The sequence below is a fragment of the Periplaneta americana genome, chromosome 3 (assembly GCF_040183065.1).
Source record: "Periplaneta americana isolate PAMFEO1 chromosome 3, P.americana_PAMFEO1_priV1, whole genome shotgun sequence".
NCBI lineage: Eukaryota > Metazoa > Arthropoda > Insecta > Blattodea > Blattidae > Periplaneta > Periplaneta americana.
In genome coordinates, this window is record NC_091119.1 from 123,946,106 (window position 1) to 123,959,862 (window position 13,757).

General features: G+C 34.2%; 1 long non-coding RNA gene across 1 annotated transcript; it reads right to left on the reverse strand.

Annotated features, from left to right (window-relative positions):
• Positions 1-3,004: 3,004 nt before the first annotated feature.
• Positions 3,005-9,128, reverse strand: LOC138696493 (uncharacterized). Its single transcript, XR_011331392.1, has 2 exons — positions 8,280-9,128; positions 3,005-7,102 (listed from the first exon to the last, which is right to left on the reverse strand). It is a non-coding gene; the product is annotated as an uncharacterized lncRNA (long non-coding RNA).
• Positions 9,129-13,757: the final 4,629 nt, after the last annotated feature.

Below are 13,757 nucleotides of genomic sequence, written 5' to 3' on the forward strand. Positions count from 1 at the left end.
AGTTGATTAACTACCCACTTTTGAAAATTGACGCTATTCATTTGCCCCTGGTAGTCTCCTGTTGTAGAGCCAGCTTTGTATATTAGTTCTGCACCGGCAAGAAAACCACTTGCGCCTCCGGCATGTAGTATGATCAGTCTGTTCCCTGAATTCATATTGTCCTGAACTCCCATTACGTCATCACTTTGCCAACATCTTCGGTGAGTTAGATTGCTATCGACCCACATCTCATCTACGTACACAATTTCACGTCCTTCTCGATACTTCTTCATTTTACACAGATAGTTTGCCCTCCAATCAATAATATCCGGTCTTTCTACCAAGATTTTTCGTTTTGACTGGCATTTCCTCCATCTAAACCCCGTGCTTTTCACGACTCTGTTTAGTGATTTTCTGCCCCAAGGAAAATTGATTTTTTCTTTAATTACCGTCAAAAGTTTAGGTATTGTCGGCACTCTCTTTTCTTGAATATAAAAGTCTTGTATTGTATTTCTTATAACACACTTGTCGAAGTCGTCTACATGCAGTATATTACGAGACATTATTCGTCTCTTCTTTCCTGGCGATTTAAGAAGTCTATCTGAACTGTTTTCTTTTCTTATCTTATGTTCCTTCCTAATCTTCTTTATTGTACTATATCCCACTCCAGTGTATTCGGCCGCTCTTTCAGTTGATTTATTTAAGGGAATCTCAAATGTATTTGCACTCTTTCCTCATCGCACTTCTCTATGATGTTAGCTATTATTTCTCTTGCTTCACTATGAATAGTTGTGTTTGCCTTTCTATTAGCCATACTAAACGAAAGTGTTTAAGACTATCGTTCTTGCTAATATCACTGCGCTATCATCTCCCACTATTATTCCTATACTATAGCTATACACATCCTATACTATTTTATCACTACACTACACTACACTATACTAATCCTATACTAAATATACGCACTACACTGAATTACACAGATTTACTGTAATTACTGTATAAGAAAGTTGTGAATTGAACAATGTAAAGAATACTATAAACTCAAGTTGACTGCACTCTCACAATATATATTCAGAACTGGTAGTTGTCTGTCAATGTCATAGCAAAGCCACCCCCATCCCAAACCTTTAGTACCTACCCTCTTCCCAGCGGTTGCGGCAGACCCCTCTCACACGGACACAGTTACTAGTCCTCCACAGAAGTTACCTCCAATTGATGCCACAACAACTTTCCTTTGAACAAGACAGCGGGTTGTGTATGTGCTGTAGCACAGATGTACATTTTCTGCTGAGCATGCTTTTAATCAGATCATGTAGTGGTTCGAAATCAAGTATTTTTTTAATAAACGTGTAGTTTTTGGTTTATTCTCTCATTTCTTTGGCTTTCTCTCCTTCTCTCTTTTCTTTGCGTAAAGCAGTGGTTCCCAACCTTTTTTGATTGACGACACACTTTACTGAACACCCACAATATTGTGACACATTTGTTTTAATAATAATAATAACTAGTGCTTTTCTTCTGGAGAAAAAGGTGGTGAAACTCTATGTATAATATTTTATAGAGGATGGGGAGATTACTATTTACTGTACGGGAATTTTGTAATTTTTAATCTCCTTTACGTAGATTTTCAAGGTATTAAAAACATAGTGTTATTCACACTTCCATGATGAAAAATGCAACAAAAAGGTGCTGGAACACTGTCCCAGCGTATTCTGCCAGAAAAAAAGCGTTGATAATAACTTCTATGTAGTGTTGGATATCCAGTGTTGTACATAGGTCGATGTTAACATGCAATCAAAAAAAAAAAAAAAAAAAGCAACAATTTGAGTGGCATTAGAAAAAAACAAAGGTATGTGTCAAAAATCCCAACCTATCTATGCTTGATGTCCAATAAAAGATGTTTATTATCGTTTCTCAAAACTCATCTATTTAAATTAATGTGAAGTCTGTGCTTGGTGGGTTGCACAGAGTTTCTCTATACGTTGCCTTATGGTTGACAGACCAACAAGTAAATCATGTGCAAGATGCAGCAGTCTGTTCTTTTGTTTATATTTCATTATTTTCATGGTAGAAAATGCTGATTCACAAAAGTATGACGTTGAGAACAGCTGTTCTATATATCTTTTTAGTTTATTCGGCACAATCGACTGATTTGACAAAACATTTCCGCATATAAGACACTCGGGATTTTGTTTATATTCATCTCCATGCCACATAACACTATGTTGCAAGTATTCATCATTATATTTACGAAATGCAGTACATTTTTATGAACCCTGAAGGGAGTTTTCGCTTACATTATTTGAACTAGCACTGCTGTAATCTAACCCAGAACTTGATTTAGATTGCCTTTCTCGAATTAAAAATTTGTCCATGATAAAATCTAAATACAGCACTTTTGATAAAATAGTCGCATTATCACCCGCTCACACATATATACCGAAACTGACCAATATGTTCTGACGAATCTAAACTCTGTTTATTACGAAGTGGGAAGAGTAAACGAATTACTAAGCATTGTTGCAGGTGTTCACTTTCATTGGAATTATCGCCAGGCAGAAAAATTAAACTGGGCATTATTGTAGGTGTTCTCATTTCATTGGTAAAGTCTGTCTCAAAATAAAATGTACCATATCAAAGACTTTGTTGTTAATAAAAACTGCGTTGTAAAGAGACTTTCTGTATGACATAAAACTTATTTTTCAATTCCAAAATTTCGCGACACAGTCCATGGGTCTCCGCGACACACTGGTTGGGAACCCCTAGCTTAAAGTGCTACTTCAGGAAACAGATTTTTTTCTACACTTGTTTGTTATTCGTAGCATTTGTGGAAGGGCATGTTCAATTATTGTGAGATCTATACCAAAAGTAAAGTTCTTCAATAGCTAATGTAAACATTTATAGTTCTCCTGGAAACATTCGTTTATTCATAAATACTTACGCCAATTATTAATCTAATCAATTTAGTTTAACGTAAAATATATTAAATGGAATCAAATAAACGTGTGGTACGAATGTGTTAAGGTTTACTGTTTAAAAATAATTTATTCAGGCTCTTCGTTACCTTTGACTCTGGAAAACACTTTTACATAATATATAATTACTATTTTGAGCAGCAAAATCACAACAACAAAATTCCTTATATTGACATTGTACTGCTCGACACAGCAAACATCCATATCGGTGGCATTTGGAATTACATATAGCTGTTAGCAAGTATTAATAAGTATGTGGTCTACTGCGCAAGCGCCATCTTTCTGCAACGATCTAGCCATCTACAATCGGAAGTTGATTTCTGAATAGCCCTCCTACTATTTGTTTAGGAATCTTTCTTCATTCATTCTATGTGATCTTTTCAATTTTGTTGACATTTCTATTTTGTCTGTTATAGTAAATATTTCAAGCTCTTGCCTAATTTGTCTTCAATTCTGTCTACCCTTATACAGCCTTTAACATAAAATTTCATTTCTGCTGCTGGTATCTTATATTTTGCTTTTTTATTTTATTTACCATATTTATTTATTTATTTTATATCTAGGATTTTGAACCGTAGAATAAACTGGTATTGCTAGTCATTTTTAATTCTGTCTGTTTTGTTGTTTTATTAAAATTTCATTTCTGCTGCTAGTATCTTATATTTTGCTTTTTTATTTTTATTTACCAGTATTTATTTATTTATTTTATATCTAGGATTTTGAACCATAGAATAAACTGGTATTGCTAATCATTTTTAATTCTGTCTTTTTTTATTGTTTTATTATTTAGTGACTAGCTGAAAGCACCCGGCGTTGCCCAGGTTGTCTTTTTCTTTTAAATTAAACTGGTTGTTAGACTTCTCGGAAATCTCAGAAAATCAACTATAGACAACCAAAACGAATTTCATCACGTGCCATACGTTCAAATGTTTTTTAATTTGTATGTATGTGTGTGTTTATTTATTTATTTTGGTATAGTTAAGACCGTCAGACCTTTTCTTCCACATCATCAGAAATACAAATAAAATAATAGAAAAATCAAACTATAAATAAAATAAAACCAAATGAAAATATATACAGACTACAGCCACACAAACTGTATAAATGAGTTAGCATTGCTTTGATTTTCATTCTTCATTCTCCTAGCGCTACAGTCCAGAAAGGACCCTGGCCTCTTCTTGTCCGCAGCACACCTCTAGCATTGCCTTGAAGTTCAGCTAAACAAAAACGCACCCCTCAGTCCCTATACGCACACTTAACATTAACTCAATGTTCTACAGACCTTATATTTTATCTCTGCCGGTCAGTGACTTAAATTTCAAGTGGCTTATCTTAGTGGTGGGAGTCAGCGTGTTATAAATCATTACAACCTTTCTGTCGTCTCCTTTCCTTTCCACCGCAAATGTGACGTTGCACAGAAGCAGAGATAAAGTAATTATAAGATATGTAAATTGATCTATGCTGTGCTGACATACATTTCACGTAACTTCATGTATATGTATGCATTCACTTAAATTTCAGAGACAGCTGATGATGACGATGATGTTCCCAGTCTGAACCCGTTGGGGTGTCATCGTGAGCCAAAATTTATCTCTATATCAGTCGTACAACAGAATCAATATATACGTATATAATTTAATTTATATTGGAATTTTTTTTTACCCCTTAATCACTGTATGCCCGCTTATATAATACCCAGTTCTTTTTAATATGACTTGAGAAATTGTATCTCACAAATTCAGAACATATTAAATTATATTATTATTTTATATACAGAATACGGATACAATATAAACTCGCAAGAATCATTTTCTAACATAAAGACTAATATTCTGAGAGACATATACCGGTATTTTAGAGATTAACAGATTGTTCTTTCCACAACGCATAACATACTACATTGGCAACGTGATTATACTGATAAAATTTCGCAGTAATAAATTTTTGGACATGAATAACAATACATACTCGTATATTTTAGAATTAGTAATACAGTGTTATTTTCAGTGGGCTTACGTACATTCACATACTACATTAGCAACATGACAAAAGTATCATTGAAGTGCTTTTTGATATGTGTAATTTTTTTTTTTTTGGTATAAAATATAGTTGAGAATGTGAAAAACACGCAGTTTTTAAGTTAATTCTGCAACTTTGAGCGACTATCCTCGAGCTTTATTTTAATAAATGGCTATTACAAATGCTAGTCGCATTGAAATTGCAGTTGCTTAAATCAAAAGGCGTGTTAGTGGGTAACATAGAAATACGTGTGATAAAAACATCTCCTTTCGTTTTGACAGTTAATATTGTCACTTCTATTACGTTTTTCATGAGTTTTTTCTCACCAATTCTCGTTCCGTTGCATAATTTTGGTGGGTCAATACTTTTCGCAGTAGTAGGCGTACTATGGTGATTCAATATTAATAGCAGCCCTTGTGGTTTCAAAGACTACAGTTGGATAAACACAGCCTGCTCACTATGTACAACTGCATCGAGAAATTCATAATACGGTTCTGGATTGTGTAAATATACTTATCTAGATTTTAGCCTTCATGATGTAATATTTAGTAGTATTTATTTATTTAACCTGGTAGAGATAAGGCCATCAGGCCTTCTCTGCCCCTCTACCAGGGGATTACAACTATAACATGAACAATAAAATTACAATTAATATTAAATTTACAATTACAATAAAAATTAAAGTACGACAAGAATACCTGATTAATGCAAGCTAGACATTTTATCATAGAAGTTAAGAACAAAGAATATTTTTGTATTTACTGAATTACAAATTAAACCTACAATAACAAAATTATATAGTGATGAAATTACCGGATATTGAAATATTTTGTGATAGATTAAGAGAACTATTTACAAGAAACCATGTCTGAACGAGTCTCAATTACTGACCAAGTGCCTAGCAAGTTTGCTTTTGAATTGAATTGTGAAAGAGGATGATGTAACAACAATGTAATTTAATTTCGTGTTATTATTTCCATGGCCTCGTGAAAGTCGATGCTGAATACAACAGACAATAATAAAAAACAATTGACTATAGAAGATTGCATTTTAGTATTACACATGAATGTTTGATCGTACTTATTTTTTAATTAATTTAACGTCCATTTGCACAATTTTAATGTAGCCTATGTTTTTCTCCTGATTATGAAGATTAAATGTGCAAACTTTGGGACATATTGGTCAAAGCGTGTAGATTTGTATAGAGAACATACATACATACCCACATTCACTTTTATATATTAGATTGTTTTATTGTTCCACATATTCCTTAAAATTTTGCTACCTAATTCAATATATCTCTGTCATGATCAAATGAGATGCCACATCCTAGCCAATTAAAATGGTTTACTTGTTCGATGACTAGTTTTATATTGCTATTTTGGATCTAATTTGTTGTTTGCCTTGGAATGCCATAACCTCGGTTTTTTCAATGCATATTTTTAAATTGTTGACTGACTCTGTGGTCTGTTGGTCAGTATGCTGGCTTCCAGATCTGGAGGTCCCGGGTTCGATTCGGCTTTCGGTGAATTTTGAAGAAAAATTTACCTGAGTGTCTAGAGTCTGGAAATTTGTATGAATGTGAGTGTGAGTGTGCCTAGTTAATATTAATTAGAGAATCTTCGAAAATATAAAATACAATATATCAGGACTGTAGCTGGGCAGTAACCTGGACACATGTTTCAGCGTCACATTGTTGACTAGTAACTCCATTTCTGTTAGCACAGCCATGAAGCATTTGATAGTTTCATATATATATTTATTACTGCAAACTTCTCTTATTAAAGAGTTGCCACATGGACGAAGTATTATACATATACATAGTGTTTTTCCAAATGGCAGGTCTTTCACTGTAAACCCAGCATTCTCCAATCTTTCCTATTTTCTGCCTTCTTCTTTATCTCCGCATATGATCCATATATTTTAATGTCGTCTATCATTTGATATATTCTTCTGCCCCAAACTTTCTCCCATTTACCATTCCTTCCAGTGCATCCTTCAGTAGGCAGTTTCTTCTCACCCAGTGACCCAACTACTGTAATTCCTTTTCCTCTTCCTGATCAGTTTCAGCATCATTCTTTCTTCAGCTACTCTTTCCTATACAGCTTCATTTTTATTCTGTCCGTCCACTAAAACAATTAGGTAAATTTAGTAAATGTAAAATGTTTCGCTTACAAACTAAAATATTACGTTTACAATTTTTTTAAATATATATATTATATATATATATATATATGTTCGATCCCAGGTGGTGACAGGATTTTTTCTCGTTGCCAAACTTTCAGCCTCCTATAAAATTGAGTACCGGGTCTTTCCCGGGGGTAAAAGGCGGTCAGAGCGTGGCACCGACCACACCACCTCATTCTAGTGCCGAGGTCATGGAAAGCATGGGGCTCTACCTCCATGCCCCCCAAGTGCCTTCATGACATGTTACGGGGATACCTTTTTATATATATATTTTTTTTAATAGACCCCTTAATAGTGATAATGGTCAATCTAAGGAGCAGTGCTTTAGCTAATCCCATTGAGGTCCAGAAATTAGCAAAACATTTTAGAATGGTTCCCCATGCTCCAACCATCAACCCCGTTACTGTCAAACTGTCTATACTGTATTTTAATTTGTTAATCGATTGTGGGGTCACATATAGATTTTGCTCAAGGTTGACCTCTTCTGGCTGGCCACTATGAATGTTAAAATAGTGTAATGAAGAATGAAGGAAAAATAATTTTGATTAAATGTGAGCAAGTGTTACCGAATAGTATTCATTCGTAAAACTTTCTGACTTATAATATATTATAATTTACTGGTTGTTTTATGACACCAATAATCTCTGCCCAATTTTTTTGTAATATCAAAGAAAAACTAACTGCCCTGTTACTGATTAATCCACCGCTGTGGTCAGCACGTCTGGCTATGAAACGAGCGGGCCCGGGTTCAAATCCAAACAATTTACTGTTTGGGGTTTTTTCCGGAGGTTTCCCTCAACCAATTGAAGCAGAATTGCTGGGTAACTTTAGGCGTTGGACTCATTTCGCCATAATCAATTCACATATCATCATCCATACAATAGCCCAGGTTAAGTTCACCGTGCAGCGTGCACGGCCATTCAGCTACCCAGTCATTCACAGAATAGGAGTGGTAAGCACAATAAGCTTCAGGATGCAGTGTAAGCCTTCGGGTCCCTCCTCCGTATAAGAGAGAAAAAAATTATTCCTGATTATTATTATTATCATTATTATTATTATTATTATTATTATTATTATTATTATTATTATTATTATTATTATTATATAAGCCTACTGTACCTGTGAGAGTAAGGAAACTCTTTATTTTGTGATATATGTTAGATATTAACGAAAATATATTTATTTTTCTTATATATCACGTATTTTAATTTAGTGAACCAGTTGCGATAATATATTCTTAAAAAAAATTCTTCACTCAGTATTTAAGTTTGCGACCCTGCTAAGTACCAACGACAAACAAAAAAAATGCAGTCATAATAAAACTTGAATCTCCACGGTATTTGAATAAAACTTGATTTTTTCGTTCAGGACACACTTTTTCTTTAACTTAATTAACTATGAAAATGTGAAACAAAATAATATATTTGTAATAATAATGTAAGATGATATAAATTTGCTGCCATCTATCACATCGTTATTAAACTACATCGATTGTTCTTCATCTTACGCCATCTATACAGTAATGTGTAAACTAAGGAAGATTTATCGATTACCGCCACTCCTTGTGTCGCTTGGGTCGCCTGACAAGCAGGCGGGGTTGCAGGGTCAGCTACCTCCTATACGTTCTTATACTCCTGCTCTGGAAGCTCGTAAATTAAACGCCTGCCAGACAGTTGATGGACAGGTTATTGCCATCAGACAGGTGAGTGTGATAGCTGTCTCGCTGTTCAATACTTTGTCAATTTCTTGCGATTTCCGAACGATACAAACGATCACCCTCTCTGTACACCGATCAGCGAAAAATGCGGCCGCATGGTAGCTCGCGCTACCAGGGACTTATGTCCATGAGGAAGTGGAGATGGCTGCTGCATCATACAATACGTTCTAGTGTTGCAGCAGTTACGTCATAAACGTCATATCATTGTTGTTGTTGAAGTTTTGTTACGAAATTTATAAATAATCTTAATAAAAATCTTGAGCTTATTTCCATTGCATACCCATAATGTAGATATTATTTACAGCTTCCGAATATATATATATATATATATATATATATATATATATATATATATATATATATTCGGAAATTGCCGACAAATAATTTAGGTCAAAAGCATCCTCTTTCAGGGAGGTTGTAAATTCTCTTCCTTTTCTAGTACTAGTAGCAATTTAGATTCTTCTAAAATTGGAATCACCGTAAAACTGTGTTTGCAGTGTGTGAATGTAAGTTGTTAATGTGCTTGTTTATTCTGTTTGCGCGGGTTAATGTGGTTCTAATATGTTTCCAATTTAAAGATTCCAAAAGTGTACTCTTTGGACAGTGGATTACTGTAAAGGAAAAGATTTTGTTAGATCAGATGAGGATGTCGTATTTTGCGACTGTTGGAGTAAAGAGTAAAGCAATGCTGTTCTGTTTCCGAACATTTTATATGACAATTGTTCTTTGTAAAAAAATCATAAAACTTGTTCAAAATAATTATTAAATTACAATGTCCGTTTTTAAATCGTATCTAGGTAACCGTAAGGTCTATTATAATTTCAGATGAAATGTACTAAAAAATTTCAAGTCGACCAGCATGTCGCATCTGTTTCGCATATTGCAAGAATGCAACAAAAGAAATAATCTTAAAAGAATTTCATAGATCCCTCAGTTATGCCCGTGGGAAAGTGAATGTAGCGGCGAAAAACAAATTGGAAAGAGTCCTAAATGCTAACCCGGACTGCGGATTCTTTTGTTCAGTGAAGAAGGTTATTTGTGGCGAAAACTTGAATGAAGAATTTGACCTGACACTGTCACAAATATGTTCATTCAAGTTTAAACCAGTAACTTCTTGCATTATAGAGACAAGTGCAGGAACCTCACAGAAACCAATTTAAAAATGTTATTAGGTTTTTAACTGTGCAAAAAAAGTGAAGTGAAATAAGACACTTTGAAACAAAAATAAAAGTGCATATTTTAATGTATTTTTCGCTTGATCATGCATAGTTCATAGTTTGATAGTAGCCCTACATGAATGCATGCATATTTTGGGATTTTACAGTGTATAAAATTCTCGTCTCTAATAATAATAATAATAATAATAATAATAATAATAATAATAATAATAATAATAATAATAATAATAATCACTCACCAAAATTTATACAACTGGAGCACTTGAGCACTTTTGTTGACCAGGTTAATATGCGCGATAGATAAAACCCATTCGCCTATTCTTCTGACTTGAAAATAAATCCATCATTTTTTTGTTGAAGTTGTCTACTTTGCAAACAAAACTCCTCAGATTCATCGTGCCTTCTTAGTGCTAAATCTAGTGCCCCACAAAATCGTATACAATTTATTATTAAATTTAACACATATCTGTTTTTATCAACTTGCTCGTTGTGTTTTGCAATCGCGAATTTAACTGATTTTCAGTGTTCGCTTTACCCAGCATAGACAAACTGAAGACGTTATTCATATTAACCTTTGACTTATGATGTGTTTTTATTTTACCCCATAAGTGTACTAAATCTGTCACACCCACTTTTGACCAGCTAAGTTCACCTCCGAACAGAACACACGGGAAAAAGAAGAACGCATTTTTCACATCACATCCACACAACCAGTTGTTTTTTTTTTAATAAATATCTGGGTTGAATTTGCAAGATCTGTTAACTTTAGCACTTTGCTGCTTTCGATGAATATTTAAGTGCGGTGTTGGTCTGCCTAATTCTTTAACACGAAGTTTGTTTTCATATGTTAATGTTGAAAACTGAGATTTCAATAAAGCGCCAACCGAATTAATTTTTTAACAGTACACAACACGATAACACGACCACTATTACGATGACAACCTCACGACTTAACACGTTCACACTACACTTGGTACTGTTGGTAGAAATAATAAAGTGAAAACTTTCTCAAGCCAAGTTTTCAAGAAACCGGGAGAGATTTTATTATCTTATTGTTGCAGTCTTCGCTTAGAAACTTGTTCCGATAAAGCGGAAGGATAGACAGAGCGCGAGGTAGTAAGGGATCGGCATAGTAAATGGGGATGTATACAGTTTTACAAGCATTGCAAAAGCCAGCGGCAATTTGTGCCTGGCACATTTCAGATCATGCTTTTAGATGCTGAAAAGGACGAGCGAACATGAAGATTGCGCGCGCATCCCATTATATTTCTTATGGGATGTAGTGCCTGGCACAGATCCATCCTCCAAACACTGGTTACAACGTGTTTCGCTGCAAAGATCATATTGACGGTAGAGTTTGTGTAAGCGTAACTTGTTTCTCTCAGGTTTTGAGCGGAAAATATGAATTCTCCTTTTCCTTCTGTATTCTGGTAGTGCCATGGCACAACGGCACTACCTCTAAAGCCGCCCCTGTATCGTAGTTGATTTTAGATATGGAATCAGTTGATAATTTTTTTATGTAGTTGGGTATGGAGAAATTGAGGTTATGTGATTATCCTAATCGTTTTAAAAATTGATCCTTTTTATTGTATATAATATAATGGATAAATAATTATTTTAAGTCGTGCATTAACATTACAATATTGAATCAGAATAAAAATTAACGAAACATCAGTATTCGGAAAAACAATGGAAAATAATTACAAAACAAAACTGTTGTTCAGACAGGATTTTACACAAGATAAAGTATTGGTAACCAATGGTATTATTATTATTATTATTATTATTATTATTATTATTATTTAAATCGTATAATCATTATATAATTTATAATAAGATGGTGAAACTAGTGCTGAAGTAGTTTCGGCGAATTCGGATGTGAAAATCGTTGCATTTATAAGGATTTTTTTTTTTTTTTTTTTTTTTTTTTTTGGTGGAGAGAGAGTTCCTCGGGTTAAACTAGCGCTGAGGTAGTTTAGGTGATTTCGGAAGTGAAAATCGTTGAATTTGATTTTTTGTGGAGATGCAGTTGATCGTATATCCAAGGCATAACAAAGCCTAAACTAACCAAACCTAACCTGTCACAGATTCGTATATGCAAAGTGTAATGCGGAGTACGAAGGGAACTACCTCAACGCTAGTTTAGTCGTTGATCGTATATGTCTAGGCATAAAAAAAGCTTAAACCAACTAAACCTGACCTGTCACAGATTCGTATATGCAAGGTGTATAAGGGGAATACGAAGGAAACTACCTCAAGGTTAGTTTAGCGAAATAAATTCCCCATCATATCAGCCAGTTTTGTCTCGTTCGGTTTTGAGTGGAAAATACTTGCACATTAATATAAATTGACAGTAAGCTTAATATGAAAATGTGAAGATCTCGGAGGAATACATAAAATATTTATAAAACATATATACAGACTAAAATATGAAAACAAAATGTCAGATTCATGATCATATTATTATAATGCCGCTAATAACTTTGCAACACATCATCACTTTGAAAAAAATAATATTGAACGAAAAAATAATCAAATACCACCGCCCTATTGCTGTTATTGTATCATGCGCATGCGTAAACCCACGACGTAGAGGTGAAAATATCAGTCACAGACGTTGCAACGGTGACAGAGTACTGAATACGGAGCAGATTTCGATAGCGATATTTTGTCACAGATATTTCGCGTCATCAGTCACAGGTTTATCTGTGACAAAAAATACCTGTGACAGAATATCGGTTTGTGAAATATCGCCCATCTCTAGCCAGATCCCTTTTCGCGAGCGAGTAGCCTGATAAGTAGACTTCGTGGAATTGCCACGAGAATCGCAAGGTTTACTGTACACGCGATATAGACTGTATGAGAAAGAGGCGTGAAATGGATGGAGTATGCCTCTGATGTAAACACTGAGCAGCAGTATACTGCAGTATCCTACATTCAAGAAATATAATGAATGAGCATTGAAGTAGGAAATGTCTAAACATGTAAATACACAATTATTTTATAGTGAGATATATTAACTCTTAAAATTTAATGTAATATACTCAAATCATCCTTGAATATGTGCATTGCAGTGAAAAGTTACGTACATTTTGAGTGACTGCAAAGTAACCTCCCTTGATGGTCACTTAACCGTTTTTATTTTGAGAAAATGTACGTTCAACATCACACGATGTAATACGTACATATTTTAAGAACGGAAAGTCACTACTTTTTAGTACACCAACTTCAGATGTCTTGTCGTGACCTGATCGTACATCATTTATAATACGAAGTTGTGAATAGACAGAATTTTTAGCAATAATGTTTCTCAACTTACATTTCACTTTTTTTGAAATTAATGAATTGTTATTTTGGATAACTGTTTGTGATACTTTATCCACTATATTAAGAGCTTCTGAGAGTTGTAGTTTAGGATGGTGCTTTTGGACACGATTTTAAAATCAGAATCAATGAACAGAATATATTCCAATAGCTGTTCAGAAGACTGATTTTACAGCTGCAACAGCGGAACTGTCTATGCTATCCAATGCATCAATTACCTCCATTATTTTGCCGTAATGTTCTGGATAATAATTAACAGAATCCAACCAAGTTTCCCAACGGGTCAAGACTGACTTCAGGGGTAAGGGTATTCCAGAGGCAATTATTTGGAACAGCAACACTCTCATTGCAGTATGTTTGATTGAATTCTTGTCTACA